Source organism: Pieris brassicae, chromosome 14 (genome assembly GCF_905147105.1).
Source record: "Pieris brassicae chromosome 14, ilPieBrab1.1, whole genome shotgun sequence".
In the NCBI taxonomy this organism is placed as follows: Eukaryota; Metazoa; Arthropoda; class Insecta; order Lepidoptera; family Pieridae; genus Pieris; species Pieris brassicae.
Window position 1 is genome coordinate 5,264,169 of NC_059678.1, and position 18,365 is coordinate 5,282,533.

The 18,365-nt window shown below is 36.1% G+C and overlaps 1 protein-coding gene across 2 annotated transcripts in view; it reads left to right on the plus strand.

The window, feature by feature from the left end:
* The first annotated feature begins 942 nt into the window (after positions 1 to 942).
* LOC123718016 (protein slit) overlaps positions 943 to 18,365 on the plus strand; it is a 123,651-nt gene continuing 106,228 nt past the window's right edge. For both annotated transcript variants that reach the window (XM_045674362.1, XM_045674363.1), the window contains exon 1: positions 943 to 1,041. The gene's annotated coding sequence lies outside the window, so the exon portion shown is untranslated. The remainder of the gene's footprint in view (positions 1,042 to 18,365) is intronic.

Here is an 18,365-nt window from a genome sequence, read left to right on the forward strand (position 1 = left end):
CTGTATCAGGATCGGGATAGCCTGTATCTTCGTGGAGCCTGTGAAGCGCCGAGAGGACTTCTGTGCTTATGGAAGTAACGAGGCTGGCTAAATTAGCCAGGACTTTACAACGAACTAATTATGAGTCTAAGTGCGGAAACTGAGTTCACAAACCTTTACCTTAACAGGTTATATACATTATCATTAAACGTAATTGAACAAATTCTAAAATTTTCATTCAGTTATGCCGTGAGTTAATATCAAAGTCGTGTCCATTTAATTATAACAATCATACAGTCACGGACAATAAACAATACAATAAGAAGGTAATAAATTTAATGACATGAATTATCCTAATAAAAAATTAAATAAATCATTGGCGCTACACATTTTTTACGTCGGGGCCTCAGATTTCTGTATTTGATTCATTTGTTTATAGGTGGCCTGAGTGTGACACACGCCGTTGACTTTTAGGGTCTAAAGCCAGTTTCCTCACGATGTTTATCTTCACCGTTCAAGTTTGCGCGCATTCACAGTCCATTGGTGCATAGCCGAGAATCAAGCCTACGACCTGAGCCATCACCTTATTTAGGTCTGGGCCTCAGATTTCTGTATCTGTTTCATGATTTGTGAATCTAATAGTCGAGTAGGTGTGATGACAATGTTGACTTTTTGCATCCACAAGTTTGTCTCAACAATTTTTTTCTTCACCGAGTGAATGTAAAAAAAAACTTATTTTAGAAATAATTTGCATGTTGAAAAACATTTTCAGCTTGCTTTTTTAGCTTTAAACCCTTAAGTAAATGACGGATTCATCTCAAACAAAACAGTTATCTTATTATATAAAAATAAACTTTTAATATGAACAAAATGCTTTTTTATTTATTACACTTGCAACCCCGGTCGAAGCTAAATGAAATTCTCGATCGGCCATCACATCAGTACGTGTTCTTTCCCCGTTCGTTGCGCGTGTTTGTTTACACACAATTCTGTGTTATACTGTGTTTTGTGTTTCTGTGTCATTCCATACAATTGTGATTCATTTTGGCTGTTTGGAAAACGGTGAGCTTTTAATTCAAGCGCTTTTATCCTTTGAAATGACTCCAGAGTATTTTGAATTACATACAGAGAATCAAAAGCTTTAACTGTTAAATTATAATACAAATAGTTTAACCAATAATATAATAAGTTAACGATTTTATAACGATACATTTAAAATGACTGTAAGAGTCACGTAGACACAATGAAATCTTTAAAAGCTTTGAAAATTAAGCATTTTCATATAAAACTTTTGAGAAGGTTTAATTGGCATAAACATTTTTTAAAATCCAGTAATCAAAATTCAAAATAGAAAGTTTTAGATAGATTCCCGTAAATCCCTAAGGTTGAGTACAGGGTCTGTTAAAAACATCGTGAGTGAATTTAGACCCAATAATCGACCAAGAATTAATCAAGAAATTAATTATTTGAAGACTTATATTATAAATATAAGCTTTGCGTAATTATTTACGCAATTAACATATGAAGTAGCCAGAGATTAGTGTAGAGATGTGGGGTCTCTCTGCATCTTCTACCGTATTTACACTGAGCGTTTTCTGAGGCAGTTTTTGCCGCACCTCTATGTGGAACCAGCTGCCCACTGAAGTATTTCTGAACCAATTCGACTTAATTCAAGAAAAGAGCGTATAATTTTTTTTAAAGCCGAGCTTTCTAGCAATTTTAGTGCCCGTTTGCCTGCTATTGAATAAAAGATATAATACGAAGTCAACAACTCTTAGTTCATTTGATCTGGATCTACTGGGCCGATTTTGAAAATTCTTTTACCATTTCTTATGTACATCGAACATCATAATTTTTTTAATACAATCGAAACCTGGGCTGATATCAATTATTGATTACAACGCTACATTATGAGTATCAGGCGTGAAAGAGTGGCGAAAAGTTTCTTGTCCGCTCTACGCCTTGCGAACTGGTAGTAAATGTAAATTTACAATTAATTTAACTTCTTTTGTGACGTTCATAAGTGTTTGAGTTTGAGTATATTGATTTCCAAATTATTAAATTGCCGTGGGAAGCAGGCACGTTGCTGTTTGTAAACATATAATTTTAAATTCAATATTATGAATTGTTCTACAGTAATCTATATGTATAAAAATGAATCCCTATTTTCCTTGGTCACGGCATCACGCGTGAACGGCTGGACCGATTTCGTTAATTCTTATATTGTTGCGTTTGTTATTGTCAGGAGAAGGTTCTTATGAAAGAAAAAATTAAGAAGATTTCGCGGAAAATTAGAAAATGTAAGAATACTTTTGTTAGTATGGTTATTTTTTCAGTGCATAGCGCTCTTACAATTGAAACTTTTTTGATGTAACCTTATGGCGTTTGACATAACATTGACAGAATACGTGTTGCAAATATTGTCAAAGAGGATGTAAGAAAAATTAGTCTGAGTTATTATATTGATACAATATATATAAAATAATTACAGGCGCTAATTGTTTGTGGCATTAATCTTGAAAATCCATGTTTTACACATGGTCAGTTATATGTCGGAATACCAACAAAACTATTTATATACGCGCCAGAAAAACAAACAAATAATGTTGTATAAAGCATTTTTAGTTACTTATACCAATTCCTAGCTATGCATTGCGGTTTCACTCACGAATATACCGATCTCTTGGTAGTCTACTAAATCGGACTAGTCGGATAGTTTTCTTTACTTCCTTTAAGATTATATGATACATTCATAATCTCATCAATATACAGATTTTACATTACAACCAATATATATCTAATACATTTTTAAATTCGTAACACAATTTACGTAAAATATCCGACATTAGCAAATTAAAAAAAAACTACAGCTATTAAAAAAATCTTGAATTCAAGCTGGTAATAAAATATTTTTTTTATCACTTCCGGAATTTTAAAAACCAAAAATTCATAATGCAAATCTTTCTTCGCAAACGTGTATCATTGTGTATCGACAGATACACAAATTTGAAGCCCAGACCTATATGTAGCGGATTTTTTTATAACGGCACAATGCTAAGTTTCCGATAAATCTGGAAAACATCGTGAGAAAACCGGCGAAGACTCAAAAAGCCGAGTTTCACTGGATGATTCCTTCAAACTAAAAGAATAGCACGAAATACAACTTATTCTAATTCTCTCTTGACTAAAGTACACTTTCGTTTAGGTATTGTTGAGAATTTTTGTGATAAATAATTTCATGCGGGCGGAATTTAGTTGTTAAATAATCCTATTATAAAAAATCGTATCGACAGTCCATTATCATGGCCGTCATGTTGCCTGATAGCATCACGACGCTAAGCAGTCAGCAAGTAATTGGAAAAGTATCCTGAGTTTGTTCTATTTCGTACGTAGTTCTTAAAAAAAATCTCCCTTAGAATAACTCTGTGACGCTAGAACCTTTTTTTAGAGCCTCAGATCTGTTTCATATGCCAATTTAATCGGAATGTAGCTGATCAGCCTCCTTCGCCTGACACACGTGGACTTTTTGGGTCCAAGGTAAGTCGGTTTCCTCGTGATGTTCTTCAGCGTTCGAGTGAATGTTAAACGCGAAACAAATGCCAGTGCACAGCCGAGGATCGAACCGACTCTGGATCGCACACTGAAGCCACAAGGCCCACACTGTACTCCATTATGACAGGTATACGTTCCCTACATTTTTGTATGTTCACCCAGAACAGTCTCAATAACTGGCATGTCAGAAGTTACTGAGTGTTAGAGGCAGGCGGAACAGCGTTTTCCTGCGAACAAACGAACGAACATAGAATGAGACTAGTGGCTTCAGCATGAGACCCTCATCCTTGAGGTCGTAGGGTCGATCCTGTGCACCAATGGACTGTCTATGTACACATTTAACGAACGAACAGTGAAGGAAACATTGTGAGGAAGGAGGTCTTAGCATGTGTCAGGCCTCACCTATTTGCCTATTAGATTGACAAATCATGACGCAGAAACAGAATTGAGGCACAAGCCTAGAAAGGTTGTAGCGCCACTTGTTTATTTTATTTATTTAGATGGAAACTAAGTGGAACAAAATTTGGTCCCTGTGCTAGACCGTTAATGATGGCATTTCCTTGCTGTATTGCGATGATTCGTTGGTGAAAGCACCAGCTCTGGGTTCTTTTAAATCAGTTTGGTGATACCCGTAAAGTGTCGGATTATATATGACAAATCCGCGGGCAAACTGACAGAAATATTTTCATTTTCATGTATTTTGTAGGCTTCAAGTGGACTTTCAAGTGCGAATTCCATTATTGATTTAACAAAGCTGCCGTTGTATTACGGTAATGCATATTTACATTTATATTACACGTAAAAGAATACAACAATATTAAATCTTACAGTATAGCAACTGAAGAAGAATTTTTGTTCACTCAACGGACAATTAAAAACCGTTCATTAATAATTTCCATACGTTACTATGGCCCACTTTTCGAGAGGTTAGTTTTCGCAGTTACAAATCGGGCGGTCGTTGCCTGCTAACGTAATCAGGGATTGAGGCACTAACTAATTCTTACAGTATAAACTGAACTGAACAGTGTTGGCCTAGTGGCTTCAGCGTGCTACTCTCATCCCTGAGGTCGTAGAACCCCAGCACCACTGGACTTCTTTCTATGTAGGCATTTAACATCTGCCCGGTGAAGGAAACCGACATGTGTTAGACCCGAACTGTCGACGGTGTGTGTGCACTGGAGGCTGTTGTAGCGCCACTGATAAAAAAGTTTCCAGACGCCAGACGTCGAGATGGAGATGATGGAATTTTCTTTTCTGCCTCGCCGTCCGATGAGGAATCAGCTGGTACTACGAACAGTTCTTCAGATCATCCCCAAATGAATAGGCATTAAAAAAATATATTTTTTAAAACCAACATACAAGATATTCTTAACATAGAAAATCGATACTAATTTAAAAAGATTGGTCCCTGTGCTAGCCCTTCAATGTTGGCAACTTTATCAACAAAGCCCCAGCTCTCGGGTAGTACCAGGCGCTTTAAATCCTTAATCCCGTATCTGAACCTCATGTCCCATACTACAAATGGAAGAAAACACCTGGAAATATGCTAGATCTAATTCGATCATATTTCCTGTCTAGACATTTCTCCGTTGAGTTTATTTACTGAGAGTCGTTTTCATCTGAGCATCTCTGAAATATTTCCAAGATGGTGGTCGTCTTCTTCTGATGCAACGTCCCTGTTACGTTAGTTGAGGATGGACTTTGGTTTGAGGTAGAATTGGCGATTGGACCTTTGATTTGGTAGGTTGATGGGTGATATTCAGAATATTTGCAAGTCAAATATTGAAATTTAAGTTTAGATTTCGATGAATATATGTATATATATGATAACATACCGTGGGAATAACAAATACGTTTATCGGCAAAGCAAAAAAGCTGGCGTTGTTTGCGGCCGTGAAATAAACGGCTCAAATATGGGAGTCTTTCCACCAATTTCGATGGTCCCTTTGGAGTTTTGGGCCGTGGGATTCAAGTGGGACCCCAGAGCTGGTGCTTTCGCGAATAACATCGCAATGCAGCGAGAAATGCCAGCATTCAAAGTACCGAAAGGACTAAACTTTTTACATTTATTTTAATTTTCTATTTTTTTTTATTACTATGTAGGTTACCATTATATATCCTATATAGTCTTCTGATTTCTGTATATGTTTCATGATTTGTCAATCTAATTGACAGGTAGATGTTCAGCTGTGCTTGACAATGTCGACTTTTTGGCTCGAAGGCCGGTTTCCTCGCGATGTTTTGCTTCACCGAGCCAATGTTAAATTCGAAAGAACGTCCATTGATGCACAGCTTCTACGACCTCAGCGAAGTCTGTAGCCACTAAGCCAATATTCTTTTCAAATACACAGAGCAGAAACCTTAGTTTTGAATTTCTTGGAATTTTTCTTTAAGAAATTATCGGCTAGACTAATACTAGCCGAACAATGATAACAATCATTGCAAACACTTTTAAAAATTGCTAATAAGCCTCTCAAAGCTCGGCTAATCATTCTCCGGACTAGCTGCCTTTGTCTGTGAACACTTAAACCACTTAAAGACAGACAGTTGTTGCCTAATAACGTGTTTTGGTACTGTGTATTGCAGTATAAACTCAAACTAACTTTATTCATATAGATAACCAAGTATACTTAATGAACGTCAATAGAAAAGATGTTAAATTGATTCTAAATTTACATTTATTACGCCAGTCAGGGACGTGGAGGCAAGAAGAACTGGCAAGAAACTCTGCGCCACTCTTTTTAATCGCCAAGTTTTGAATGATACAAATCGTTTGAACTGGAGCAAATCATTTAAGAAATCGTCAAATTTATAAAAAGCTTTATTGATTTATTTACTTTTAACGAGAGCTTTGAATTTATTCAGTGGTATTTCTCTAATTTTGCTTGAGAGTTTCTTGTAAAATAAATACAATTTCCATATAAGGAGTGGTTTATCTTCTGGGGCCTGGTTGGTCGTTCGTCGGCCGTTGATTTAAAATCGTTTATATTTTAAATACATAATGTATGAATAACAAAACACAGTTTTGTTATTGGCTATATCTTTAGTTATATATAATTTATGTTATATGTTACGAAATAAATAAATGCATATGAAGATGAGAGACAAATGGAAGAATTTGGAGGTCTTTCGACGAGGTTGTGTAATAATCCTTTAAATAAAATATTAATATTGGTAATTTTCTCGCTGGATTCGTAAAATGTTTCCGCATTCTGTTAGTCCAATCACGTAAGCAAACAGTGGCGCTACAACGTTTTTAGATCTGTGCCTTATATTTCTGTATCAGTGTAATGTTTTGTCCATTTGGCTACTGCCAAAGAAGCGTTCAAATATTACGTGACGCAATTTTTGGAGATTCTTGACCCCCCCCCCCCCATGAAACGCGCCGTAACGTTTCTGTATGCAATAGTAAAACGTTTCGTGACCAACCACAGTGACATTATACCTAAAACTTATCATTATGTGGTGTAAAGTACTGGAAAGAGGAAAATAATATTAACAATAACGCGTAATTCAATGCCCACCCTGCATCGTAACTGTTTCCAAGAGGACCCCCCCCCCCCCCCCAAATTCGTTACGTAATACTTCAACGCTCCCCAAGTAGTGATCAGCCTCCTGTGCCTGATGCTTGTGGACTTCTTGTGTCTAAAGCCGTTTTCCTCACGATATTTTTCATCACCGTTCGAGTTCGAATGTTAGCGCATAGAAAGTACATGGGTGGTGGTTCCTATCTCAGGGATGAAAGCCGCGGAAGCCACTAGACCAACACTGTTCCAACACATTTTTAAAAAGTTTGGTGATGTGGTATGCCTTATTCGTTGAGGAAAACAAGTATCGATATATCGGTACATCACTAGCGGCTGCAGTGGAAAGATAAGCTGCTCAAATAGCGATGCGCATACAATATGCATAAATTTACGTTGAATGATTGGGGATTGACTTTCAAAGCCTAGGCTACGTTTACACTGGCATTCTGTTCGGATCCTTTGCACCAATTGTGGTGGTGATGGGTTGACGACATTATGATTCTTAAGGTATTTTTTTTTTGAGAATGGAATCTCGCTGTTGGCCTTAAGGGCTCAGCTCAGATCGGGTTTTTTAGCTAGCGTAGCTCGGCCAGAATGGCGTTTTATCCCGCGGCTAGGCGCAAGGGCGTCTCCTGTGAGACTCGAACCTCGGCTTGGGCCGTCGCGGGCTGGTCAATCGCCTGAAGGAGATTCTTCAGGTCTCAAAAAAGTCATATAGAATATGCTTAACAAAATAATACCGCGTTTTAAATACAAGCAACGCCATCTAGTGGTTGGTATGAAAACTAATTCATTAAACACAGAGACTAACATTCACTCACATCCAATCATGACTTGTATCCGAAGCTCTACAGAACGGCATACATCGTCTATACTGATCATCTTCGGAAAATTCAAAACGAAAGTTATATTAAATTTAAATCTTATTTTAATGAGTGCTCTCAAAAGAAGGCCATCTGGTACAGGAAAACCCACCACGTAATCCTTGGTTTGCCCCAAGACACATCATCAGAAATTATTTTGTAATTTGCTTCGGGACCCGTGTTTACCACATTCCACTTAACAAGGTTGACTATAATATATAATATACAGTAAAACCCGCTTAAAACGATTTCCTACCATAAACGCGTCTTAAGCGAGAAAGCGTATTATGCGGATTTGGAAAATAATACATACGTACTACATATTATGTTCTAATTTTGGTATACATAGGTATTAAATTATACATTTATAAATTACATTAAATACCTAGTGTTATTATAATTACATTATTTAAAATAACCACTTATTTTGGTGTACAGAAAGGTTTTATTGCATTAGCTATTAAAATATTTTCAACATAATTCAACTTTTGCAGTGCGTCTTCGTTTTGATCCAAAGAAGCTACATAGCGTCTTAAATCATTGACAGCTGCAGCCTGGGCGTTTGACAAAACCGGAGTTGACTCATCTTCGTCTTCATCATTATCACGTAGGGCCTCGTTTTGTGATTGAATTTCGTACGGTGCTACATTGTTGTCAATGGAAGAATATCCAGGAAAACCCTGCAGTCTTTCGGGGGGCTCTCGTTAGAGCGCTCGGTTAGACCTCTCAACTTGGGTTTGGGCGTATTAAACGGGATGACGAATCGTATTAAGCGTTAAGAAATGTATGAAAGTAAGTTTCATGTTGCAGAAACTGGCGTAAAGTGGCGTATTATACGAGAAATCGTATTAAGCGTGATCGTGTTAAACGGGATATTCTGTAATATGATTATGTCCCATTCGGTGACGAGACCCTTGGTCATTGGGGTCCGCTATAAGGCTTTTTAAGGAAATATTAAAAAGGTTAGTCGACATCACAGGAGACCGAAGAGCTGGCAGTTGCCTCAGATAAAGAATTAGTCTAGCTATTCCAAGGTGGGACTCTGCCAATATTTCGGAACCTTGCCTAAACTTGGGACTCCTTTTAATATATTTTAGTTATTATTTTATACTTTTCAATGTTTTTCGTTTTAGATATCAAGAATGTTTTTTTTACATTCCCAAATAAATAAATACTGCGTCATAAAAAAAATGGGGCGATCCATACTGTCAATTCTGCACTTAGTTCTCGAGTGAAATGAAATATCAACGAATATTCTAGGTTTTTAAAGGAAACTCGATTTTCTCTTGTTTCTCCATCAAATCTTAAGATTTGTTCACTGCCGAATGTAGTGATAGATTTGTAGGTTTCATCATTGACTCATTGAACTGGATATTATAAATTTACTGATTAAGTAAATTAAAGACATTCTACATTGGTTACATTGGTCCATATAGAAGATATACATTATCTAAAATATGGCGAGGGGGCCGATGACTGGCCATGCGTGATACTCGCGAACGGGTGCTACTTGTGGTGACTGGTCGTATTTGAATTCGTGTATGGGGTGATGTTACTTATTTCGACTATGTATTTGCGTGTTGTTCCCACGAGTGTACGTGCGTGCTCCTATTTCACCATGCCTCCTTCTGAGGATCTTTGACAATCTGAGACAAATGTTTGTTTTTAATTTATTTTATTATTATTTATTACTTAAGATGTCATGTGGAACATGGTGTAATTGTTGCAGCTCCTTACAAACGTTGTGTAAAAAAGAGAGAAAAAACTTGGCGATGAAAAGAGTGGCGGAGAGTTTATTGCCAGTTCTTCTCTTTCGTTCTACGCCCTTTTGAGAACTGGCTGTAAATGTTAAATTAGAAGCATTTAATATGTATTTCTTTTTTTGACGTTCATAAGTGTTACCTATATGAATAAATGATTTCTGACTTTGTTCCCATATCAATCAAAACAACAAGTTAATTGTAAGGAACTGCATTACGCCATTGTCATAATAATAAAGCAAGTATGTATGTCAACTATAATGAAAAGGTCACATTAAAACTGATTAATTACAATTGTCTCCAACGATAAACAATAATTTATAACATTGCTTCATAACTTGTAAATAATCGTCAAAGTTTATATTTATATCCAACACAGTAATTACAATATACTTAATACCTAGATAAAAAGAATAATAATTGGTAGAAAATGAATTATCCTTAAGTCATAAACTCTTCTTGACGAATTCACTTCCTGTCCCTATTCGTTTAGCTCCTCTATCTTCCTTTAATTCTCTTCTATCTTCCTTTAAATCTCTTCTATCTTCCTTTAAATCTCTTCTATCTTCCTTTAAATCTCTTCTATCTTCCTTTAAATCTATTCTATCTTCCTTTAAATCTCTTCTATCTTCCTTTAAATCTCTTCTATCTTCCTTTAAATCTCTTCTGTACAAATACCACACACTCCACATCCACATCGTATCCATAACTTTCGTACTAACTGATGTAAGACTATCGACTCAAAATTTCATCAACATCACCTTGATAGCTGAAAGTTCAAAGTCAGAGCTTGCACCTCCCACAAAGGCCGGCAACGTACCCATGGGCAGCGATGACTGCCCTTGGGCGTTCCGTTTCGTTTTTCCCCCTGTGCACTTTTTCTTTCTCATGTGTCCTTTTTTTACTATCTGTCCTGTTCACTGTTTACATGTTTTAATGGTTTTGCTTAGTTCCATTCGATTTGTCTATAAGTCTTATGTATTTTTGCACTTCTTGCTTACCGTATCTATTTTGTTTTCTCTCACAGTCGTTGCCTGGACGAGATGGCTCGTAAGCGATAAGGCCTATATTTCTGTACACAACGAAGAACGAATAAAAGAATTTTCTAAAACTTTGGTCCCCGTGTTAGAACTTTACTGCCGGAACTTCGTTTAGGAAAGCATCATCTCTCAGGTCACCGGTACTATCTGCCAGGTCAACTTAAATCTCTAATTAGCTGTACACTTGAACTCCACGGCCGAAGACTACTCCAAAGGGAACAAAATCAATGTTTGAAGACTGTTGTATATGGAATAACTGGAAATACTGGGAATTTATGGCAGCCAGTTGTCTTACTTGCTGCCTTACCAGCCCTAAAACATTTGACATTTCATGTTCATTCACTAAAGTAGTCTTGACTCTTGGGTTTCAAGTGCAGGCCCTGATTAAAGTTGTCAGTTAGAACCTGTGACCCCAGAGCTGGTTGTTTCCACGCCCAACTAATGAACGCAATACAGCGAAATGCCAGCTTAGAAGTTAAAGCAATCTGATTGAAACTGTGCACAGATTTTCATACAGTTCCTTGTACTTGGACATATATAACATATATAAGGTCACGATTTCGTTGCGCAACTGTATATCATAATGTGTATGGTCATACGGTTTTGTGCAACCACCTCGTTCGTTACGAACTCGGTAATGATAGTATCAAGTTTATATATAGAAGCAGTTATGATTGTAAATAAGTATACAAAATTATTCATAGATTTAAAACGCAAGTGATCCAAACCAATGGATGTTACTCCATCATGGTCGTATCACCATGTATTCAAAAAACGCTATCAAACTATTTAATCACCATCCCAGAAGTTATAGATCTGCAATGCTTTCAAGGGGGAAGGTGATATTTAAAGGCATGGTGTCATTATAGGGATAGTATTAAGACCATAAGGTTTCACAACATTTATACATTTTATAACTTTACCACTGAATGTGCCACTTTGCAAATACACAATTTATTTTATTTATTTATTTATTAACCTTCAACGATGAGGGGCTTGTGTCCTTGTAGCCACTCTTGGAGGCTCCGAAGTGTGCTAGGCAGGTGAATGGAATTATTGTTTCTGCCTCGATATTTTTGGACTACATTTTAAGCTTACTGGACCCAGGAAACTGCTGGACTTCATTTAATTTGCTAGGTTTTTATATATTGGTTCAGACAGATTTTGTAATTAACCTGACTCTCGATAACGAGCCGTAATTACTCCAGATTTCATTCTTGGGTGTCTTTCACGGTCCACTTATCTTTCTTTTGGGAACTAGCGATCTGGAATCCACTCCCGGTGGAAGTCTTACGGTGATACGATCCCCAACTGTTTAAAGAGCATACTCTCCCTCAAAGGCACCCACTGAAATGGGTGGCGACTGCCATTTTTGGACGTCCCCAATCCTATAAAAAACACTAACACAAAATTCTGTGAACAAAAATTTATTGATAAAACTACAGTGATACCTTTTATTATTGTGCCATGAGAACCGGTATACGTCTAGGTATTAATGTTGCCAGTTATGGCTTTGTTGACTTCGCAACAGTTGCATATTTTAAACGTATTAATCAATGTATGTATTTATTTTTATTTAAAAGCTTTTGTAACATTTTCTCTGGGGTGACTCTACCGCATTTACGATGGAGAGTGTTCAGAGCAGTCTTTCGGATTAACCTTCAGCTCAGTTTCATCTTCGTCGAGGTAGTTTCGAATTCCACCCGTATTAAGACGTCCGTGGTTCCACAACTGAGCGTTTTTAAGACAGTTTCTGGACAGCTGCCCTCTGAAGTATTTCTGAACCAATTCGACTTAGGGTCCAGAGCGTACCAATTATTAAAAGTCCGGCAACGCCAGCCATCAGCCATTGATTGTCCAAGCTCTATCACTTAACATTAGGTGAGCCTCCTGCCCGTATACTCTGTACAAAAACGCAATATTTGCGTATGTATGTGTTTATTTATTCATATAAATTAATAAAAAAATCTTTATAAGTAAATAGTCTTAAATCTACATTTTAGTACATCCCTTTTAAGTTCGATAACCTGTGTTAGGAATGAACGCTCTTTCCTATATGTTAATACTTAATCTAATAAACAAAGTTCTTAAAAAACAAAACAGTGTAGGTACTTAAAAAGGTATCAAACCCAATATCTGGCGAAAGTTGATATTAAATCGTAATAACTAAACAAGTTGATTAGATAAATAATTAAAAAGTTATCGTATTATAATGTTGAAATATAATATAATACTAACACACAATATCGCTCTGCAAACAGATAAAATATGTGTATTTAAAAGAGTATATGTGTATCTACTTAAGATATGTTGTATATCATTTACGTTGAAAATATTACAGAAAATATAATAATAATAATATAACGCCCCCATGAATATAATCATGATAATCATTATATTCATGGGGGCGTTACGAGAAGGGTAAAGTTTGTCCTGTTCTCAGTCTAGGGACTCGAAAGTCGTGCAGCGTTGGTCCAGAAGAATGTGTCTATCTAAGATTTCACGACACAAATACACAAACTTAACCTTATTAATTATAATAATTAACAATTGATAAATAAAAAATAAAACTAATAATAATAATCTTTTTTATTTCCTCAAAAAGACTTCATAAATAAATTACAGTTATTTATTGTTTGTTGGAAATGCTTGTTTGTGTGAGACGTGATGAAGAGTACCTGTGTAGCGGTCATCAGGGCTCCACCTCTTCGGATCAAGATCTTAAAAAGTAGTGAAAATGTATTCTGAATTAACCAGTATTCTTATAATGGGTTTAATAGAAATTATTGAAGTGTAGCTTTTTTATCGGCTTTGGAAAAAAATTACAGTCACATGTTTCCGTTACGTTTTTCTTGTATCTACCACGGTTGATTGGAAGAAATTCAAAGACATAACAAAAATACATAATAACGATAACAATGATAGTAATAATTATATTACAATTAATGAAATTCTATAATAATCTTAGTAGTAATAAGGTAAAATAAAATAATTTGTATTCACATCTATGATAATAAATCTTTTTCTTAAACTTTATGTAATTTAACTTTATTTAACCTATTACTGTAAAGTTGCATATAGTAGATCGTTTTTCTAAAAATAAGGCCTTAAGAAGTTTCACTTGTGTGTACGCACATATTTTTTTTTAAAGTATGGTCCCTATGAACATTTAATTCTGACATATCCTTGCAATGCGATACTTATTACAGTACCAGGTGTTTTAAACCATTAATTAGTTGACCTAAGAGTACTCCAAAGGGAACAAAATCAAAGTTGCAGGAAAAGCGTCATTTGCTAGGTATATTGAAAAATTAAATAACTAACAAGGTTCTTCTAGACCCATTTCAATCCAGTTCATGGTTCAAAGATTCCCAGCTTGAGTGAAAGATTGCTTTTGAAAAATGCAATTGTTTGTGAAAAATTTAAAAGAGCGTGTTCAGTCTGAATGTTTGAATGTTAATCTCCAAAGAGGTCAGTTTGTCATCAATATTGACAAACGATATGTTTGTGTGTTTGCACATCTCACAGTTAGCACCGGCAACATATTTAATTAACAATTAGCAAGACGCTTTCTCCTGAAGTTTTTTCGTTACTTTAGTAAAAATTTTATTTTTAAAACTTTTTATGTCCTGTTTTACAATAGTTGGTAGTTGCTATATTACAGTTACCAAAAATATTGATTTTTGGTAGTAGGTTATCTTATATTATGTTAGTAATATATAAAATAAATCAATGGCGCTACAACCTTTTAGGTCTGGACCTCAGATTTCTGTAACTGTTTCATGATCGTTTGCGAATTGGATAGACAAGTTGGTGATCAGCCTTCTGTGCCTGACACACACCGTCGACTTTTAAGGGTCTAAGACAAGCCGGTTTCCTCACGATGTTTTCCTTCACCGTTCGAGCTAATGTTAAATGCGCACATAGAAAGAAAATCCATTGGTGCACAGCCGGGGATCGACCTCAGGGATGAGAGTCAACGCTGAAGCCACTAGGCCAACACTGCTCTACTTGCCTATTACATTAACAAATAATCATGAAACAGATATAGAAATCTGAGGCCCAGACCTAAAAGGTTGTAGCGCCATTGATTTATTTTATTTTTACATATTTACGGACACTCAAACAAGTATTGATGTAAGTAAGATTTTTCACCGTAATACATAATGGAATTGAAGATTTCCCTTTAAGGGACTGAATTTGCACCACTGAAACATTTTCGTTAAAATAATCTTTGTTTCTAACAACGCCCATCTAGAAGCACGCTGGAGTTCCACCCTTTCATTGTTGACATCAAACTTAAAATAACTTTATTAATATATATATATATTAATACAATTATGAACGTCAGAAAAGAAGTCAAATAAATTGTAAATTTACATTTACTACCAGTTCGCAAGAGAGGCGTAGATCAGACAAGAATAACTTGTCTTTCCGCCACTCCAGCCCCAGGCACTGCACGCTTTGGATCGTAGTTTTTAAAACTGCAAAGTGTAACTCCTTGCCCCCTTCTAACGCTAGACAGTTTATTATTCAGCAGTTAAATAGGCATCTCCTGGGGAATTCCAGTAGCAGCACTTAACATGAGGGATTCTGGCCAAACGTCTGTCCAGTTCTGTAGAAACATGAATAATTTCGTGAATTTATTTATATTGTCGACTTAGTCGCAGGTGTTCAACCGAGGTTCCGAGTATTCCAATTGTTCTGTGAATTGCGTACATCTTCAAATACATAGGGTATTTGCCGTTTAAACACGTACTTTCAAGGTACCCAAATGTGTTCGAAAGATTTAAAGAAAGACTGTAACGAAGTGTTTATTTCTGCTGGGATACACAGTATTCTCCAGATTTGGTCCCCAGAGACTTTTCCTGTTCTCAGACCTCAATAGAATGCTCGTTGCGAAATTTTGCCGTGATGAGTAATCGCCGAGACTGAAACTTCTTATGTGGAAGACAATTCGTACTATAAAAATGGTATATCGAAGGCCAAATTGATAATGAAATCAAATCATATTAAAATAAACATATTGTTGTCTATGTTAGATTTGATCCGAAACACTTGGTACACTCTTTTTGAAGGACCCTAAGTCGAATTGGTTCGGTAATACTGCACAGAACAGCTGGTTCTATGTGATGGCTTCAAAAACTGCCTTAAAAACGTTTTTCCCTTTTGATTCCCCTTGTGATTTCGTTCAAAAACCAATTATTTAACTCTCCTAACTGAAAAATTTCATTATTTTATAATAATTTTAGAGATGTTAAGGTGGGGCAAGACATGGGAAATAATGTTATAACCGAACACGATGTAACAAACAAACAAATATTGACATATGAAGATAGCGCGGCCTTCAATTCGGTCAGAGACACAAATTTATCGATAAGTCAACATTCAAAACTTCGACACCCTTGAATCCCCCTGCCCTGAATACTTCATATCAGCGGCATATCAGAGGCAGCGTCAGCAGCAACACATCGCTATAACACTTCCCAATCCAATACATCATTGTGGGTTATGTACCATCCGTATCACTAGACGTCCTTCGTTCCACAACTGACCGTTTTCAAGGCAGTTATTGCAGCGCACTAGTAGTGCAATATAAAGGATCACTGAATTTTTACTAGTAGAATAAAGGTAATACACCATTAATCTTAATAGGGGAACCACAAAATGTCTAACAGCACCCTAATTTATCTGATTTGCCCAATATCTCATGAATACATGATTACACGATATCAATACGACAATTTTTAATTTACCAATTCATTAATAAGCAATAATATCGAAAATACCATGAAGTAACTGCTGTGTATGGTGCTAAATCTAAAAAAATGTGTGCGTGTAGTGTACACACGTAAGAAGTGAAACTTCTTCATGACCTCATTTTTATTATCATAGACATGAATACAAATAATACAATTCATTTCATTTTACCTAATTACTACTAATATTATTAAAGAATTTCATTAATTGTAATAGATTTATTACTATCATTGTTATCGTTATTTTATATTTTTGTTATTAATGGCTTGGAATATCTTCGAATCAACCGTGGTAGGGACAACAAAAAGATGGGACGTAACGCAAAAATGTGACGGTAATTTTTCCAACGCCGATAGAGAAGATGTTGAAATTGAAGAGTTGAACTGTTGTTCAGATCTTCTCGAACCCTCGCACAGAACCTTGAACCTTCCGACTTCTGAAACCAACATTTGGTGCCGCGATCCGTAATATAAATACGTAAACAATTCTATAATTCCTAGATGGTACGGGCGGATGAGTTTCAGGAATTAAATATCATGATACTATCTGGTCAATGTATTCTTGAAGCCTTGTTGTATGTACAAAAGAATCCAAGTCCAAAAAAAGACCATAAAAAGCTCTCAGGTATTGATAGTGTGCAAAACAATTTTTTTTTGTATGAGGTGAAAATGCGCTTGCGCAGGGCCCGCGCCAAGGATTGCCAGCTTGACGCGGGGACTGTGGGGCTGGGTCTACACTCAAATCCCTCTGCTATTCAGAGGAGTAGCGAGACCCCACCCACTAAAAACATCTCAGCCCTTCACACGCCCTTAAGATGGACTCTCGGAGTTCGCCAGGCATTCTACCCAAGGGAAAAAGAATGTCAAATTACAGATCACTTGTAATTTCCATCCTCGGCCTAGAACGTATTGCTACATTCTAAACCTACACGGTCTTCTTTCTATAGTTCGATGCCCACTGCATACTATAGAAATTCGACCGTGCCCTCCATGTACGGTTTAAGCACTCTCCCGGTACCGTACAACCCTACCAAAGGCCGAGAACAAATTTAAATTAAATTAAAACTTGCACTCGAACCGGGAATCGAACCTAGTACCCCTCACCACAGCAGTCACATACAAAGACCGCTAGGCTATGAGGCCCGTGCAAAAGTAATACCGCAACACCACGTGAGGCTGCTTATATAAAATCGTACCGATATCGTTTAGACAGGTTGGAGAGTCGCGTGTCAAACCCCAATAAAACACAATGTTATAAGTTTACGAATGATTCTCAAGTTTTAACAAATGACTCACCTCTTTCTTGTTAATATGAATCTATCATTCCCATAATTACTTACGAAAATATCAGAAAATTTCAGATAGATGTTAAATCAAACACTTTGTTTGAAGTCTTTCTAATCTTTTAAAACAAAGCCTATAACTAAGATAACATTAGGGTTTACGAGATCAACAAATAACTAACTTGACACATTGAAGAGTTCGTAAATCTAACAGACACTTATGTTATTGGACATTAACGAAAACGGGAATGTTAAATTACAATTTATGAGTGGTGAAAACTAAAACTAACCTAAAATATATTGGTAACTTAACAAATGTTAGGTTAAATAACTGTTTCGAAGTTTTTTTTTAACCAGTGTAAAAGTTTTAGGCTTCGATCTTCCATTTTTCATAAAAAAAGCTTGCTTTAAATATTTTATGATTTAGTGACGCCATCTCAACATTGCGTGTGCGTTTACGAAGTTTCCTAAAACAGCGTTTATTGCGGATTATGCAATGATTTTTATGGTTATTCAATTTAACAAATAAGTTGTCAAACTTTTTGTTTAAAGTAAATATCATACATAATCTATATATATATATATATATAAATGAATCCATA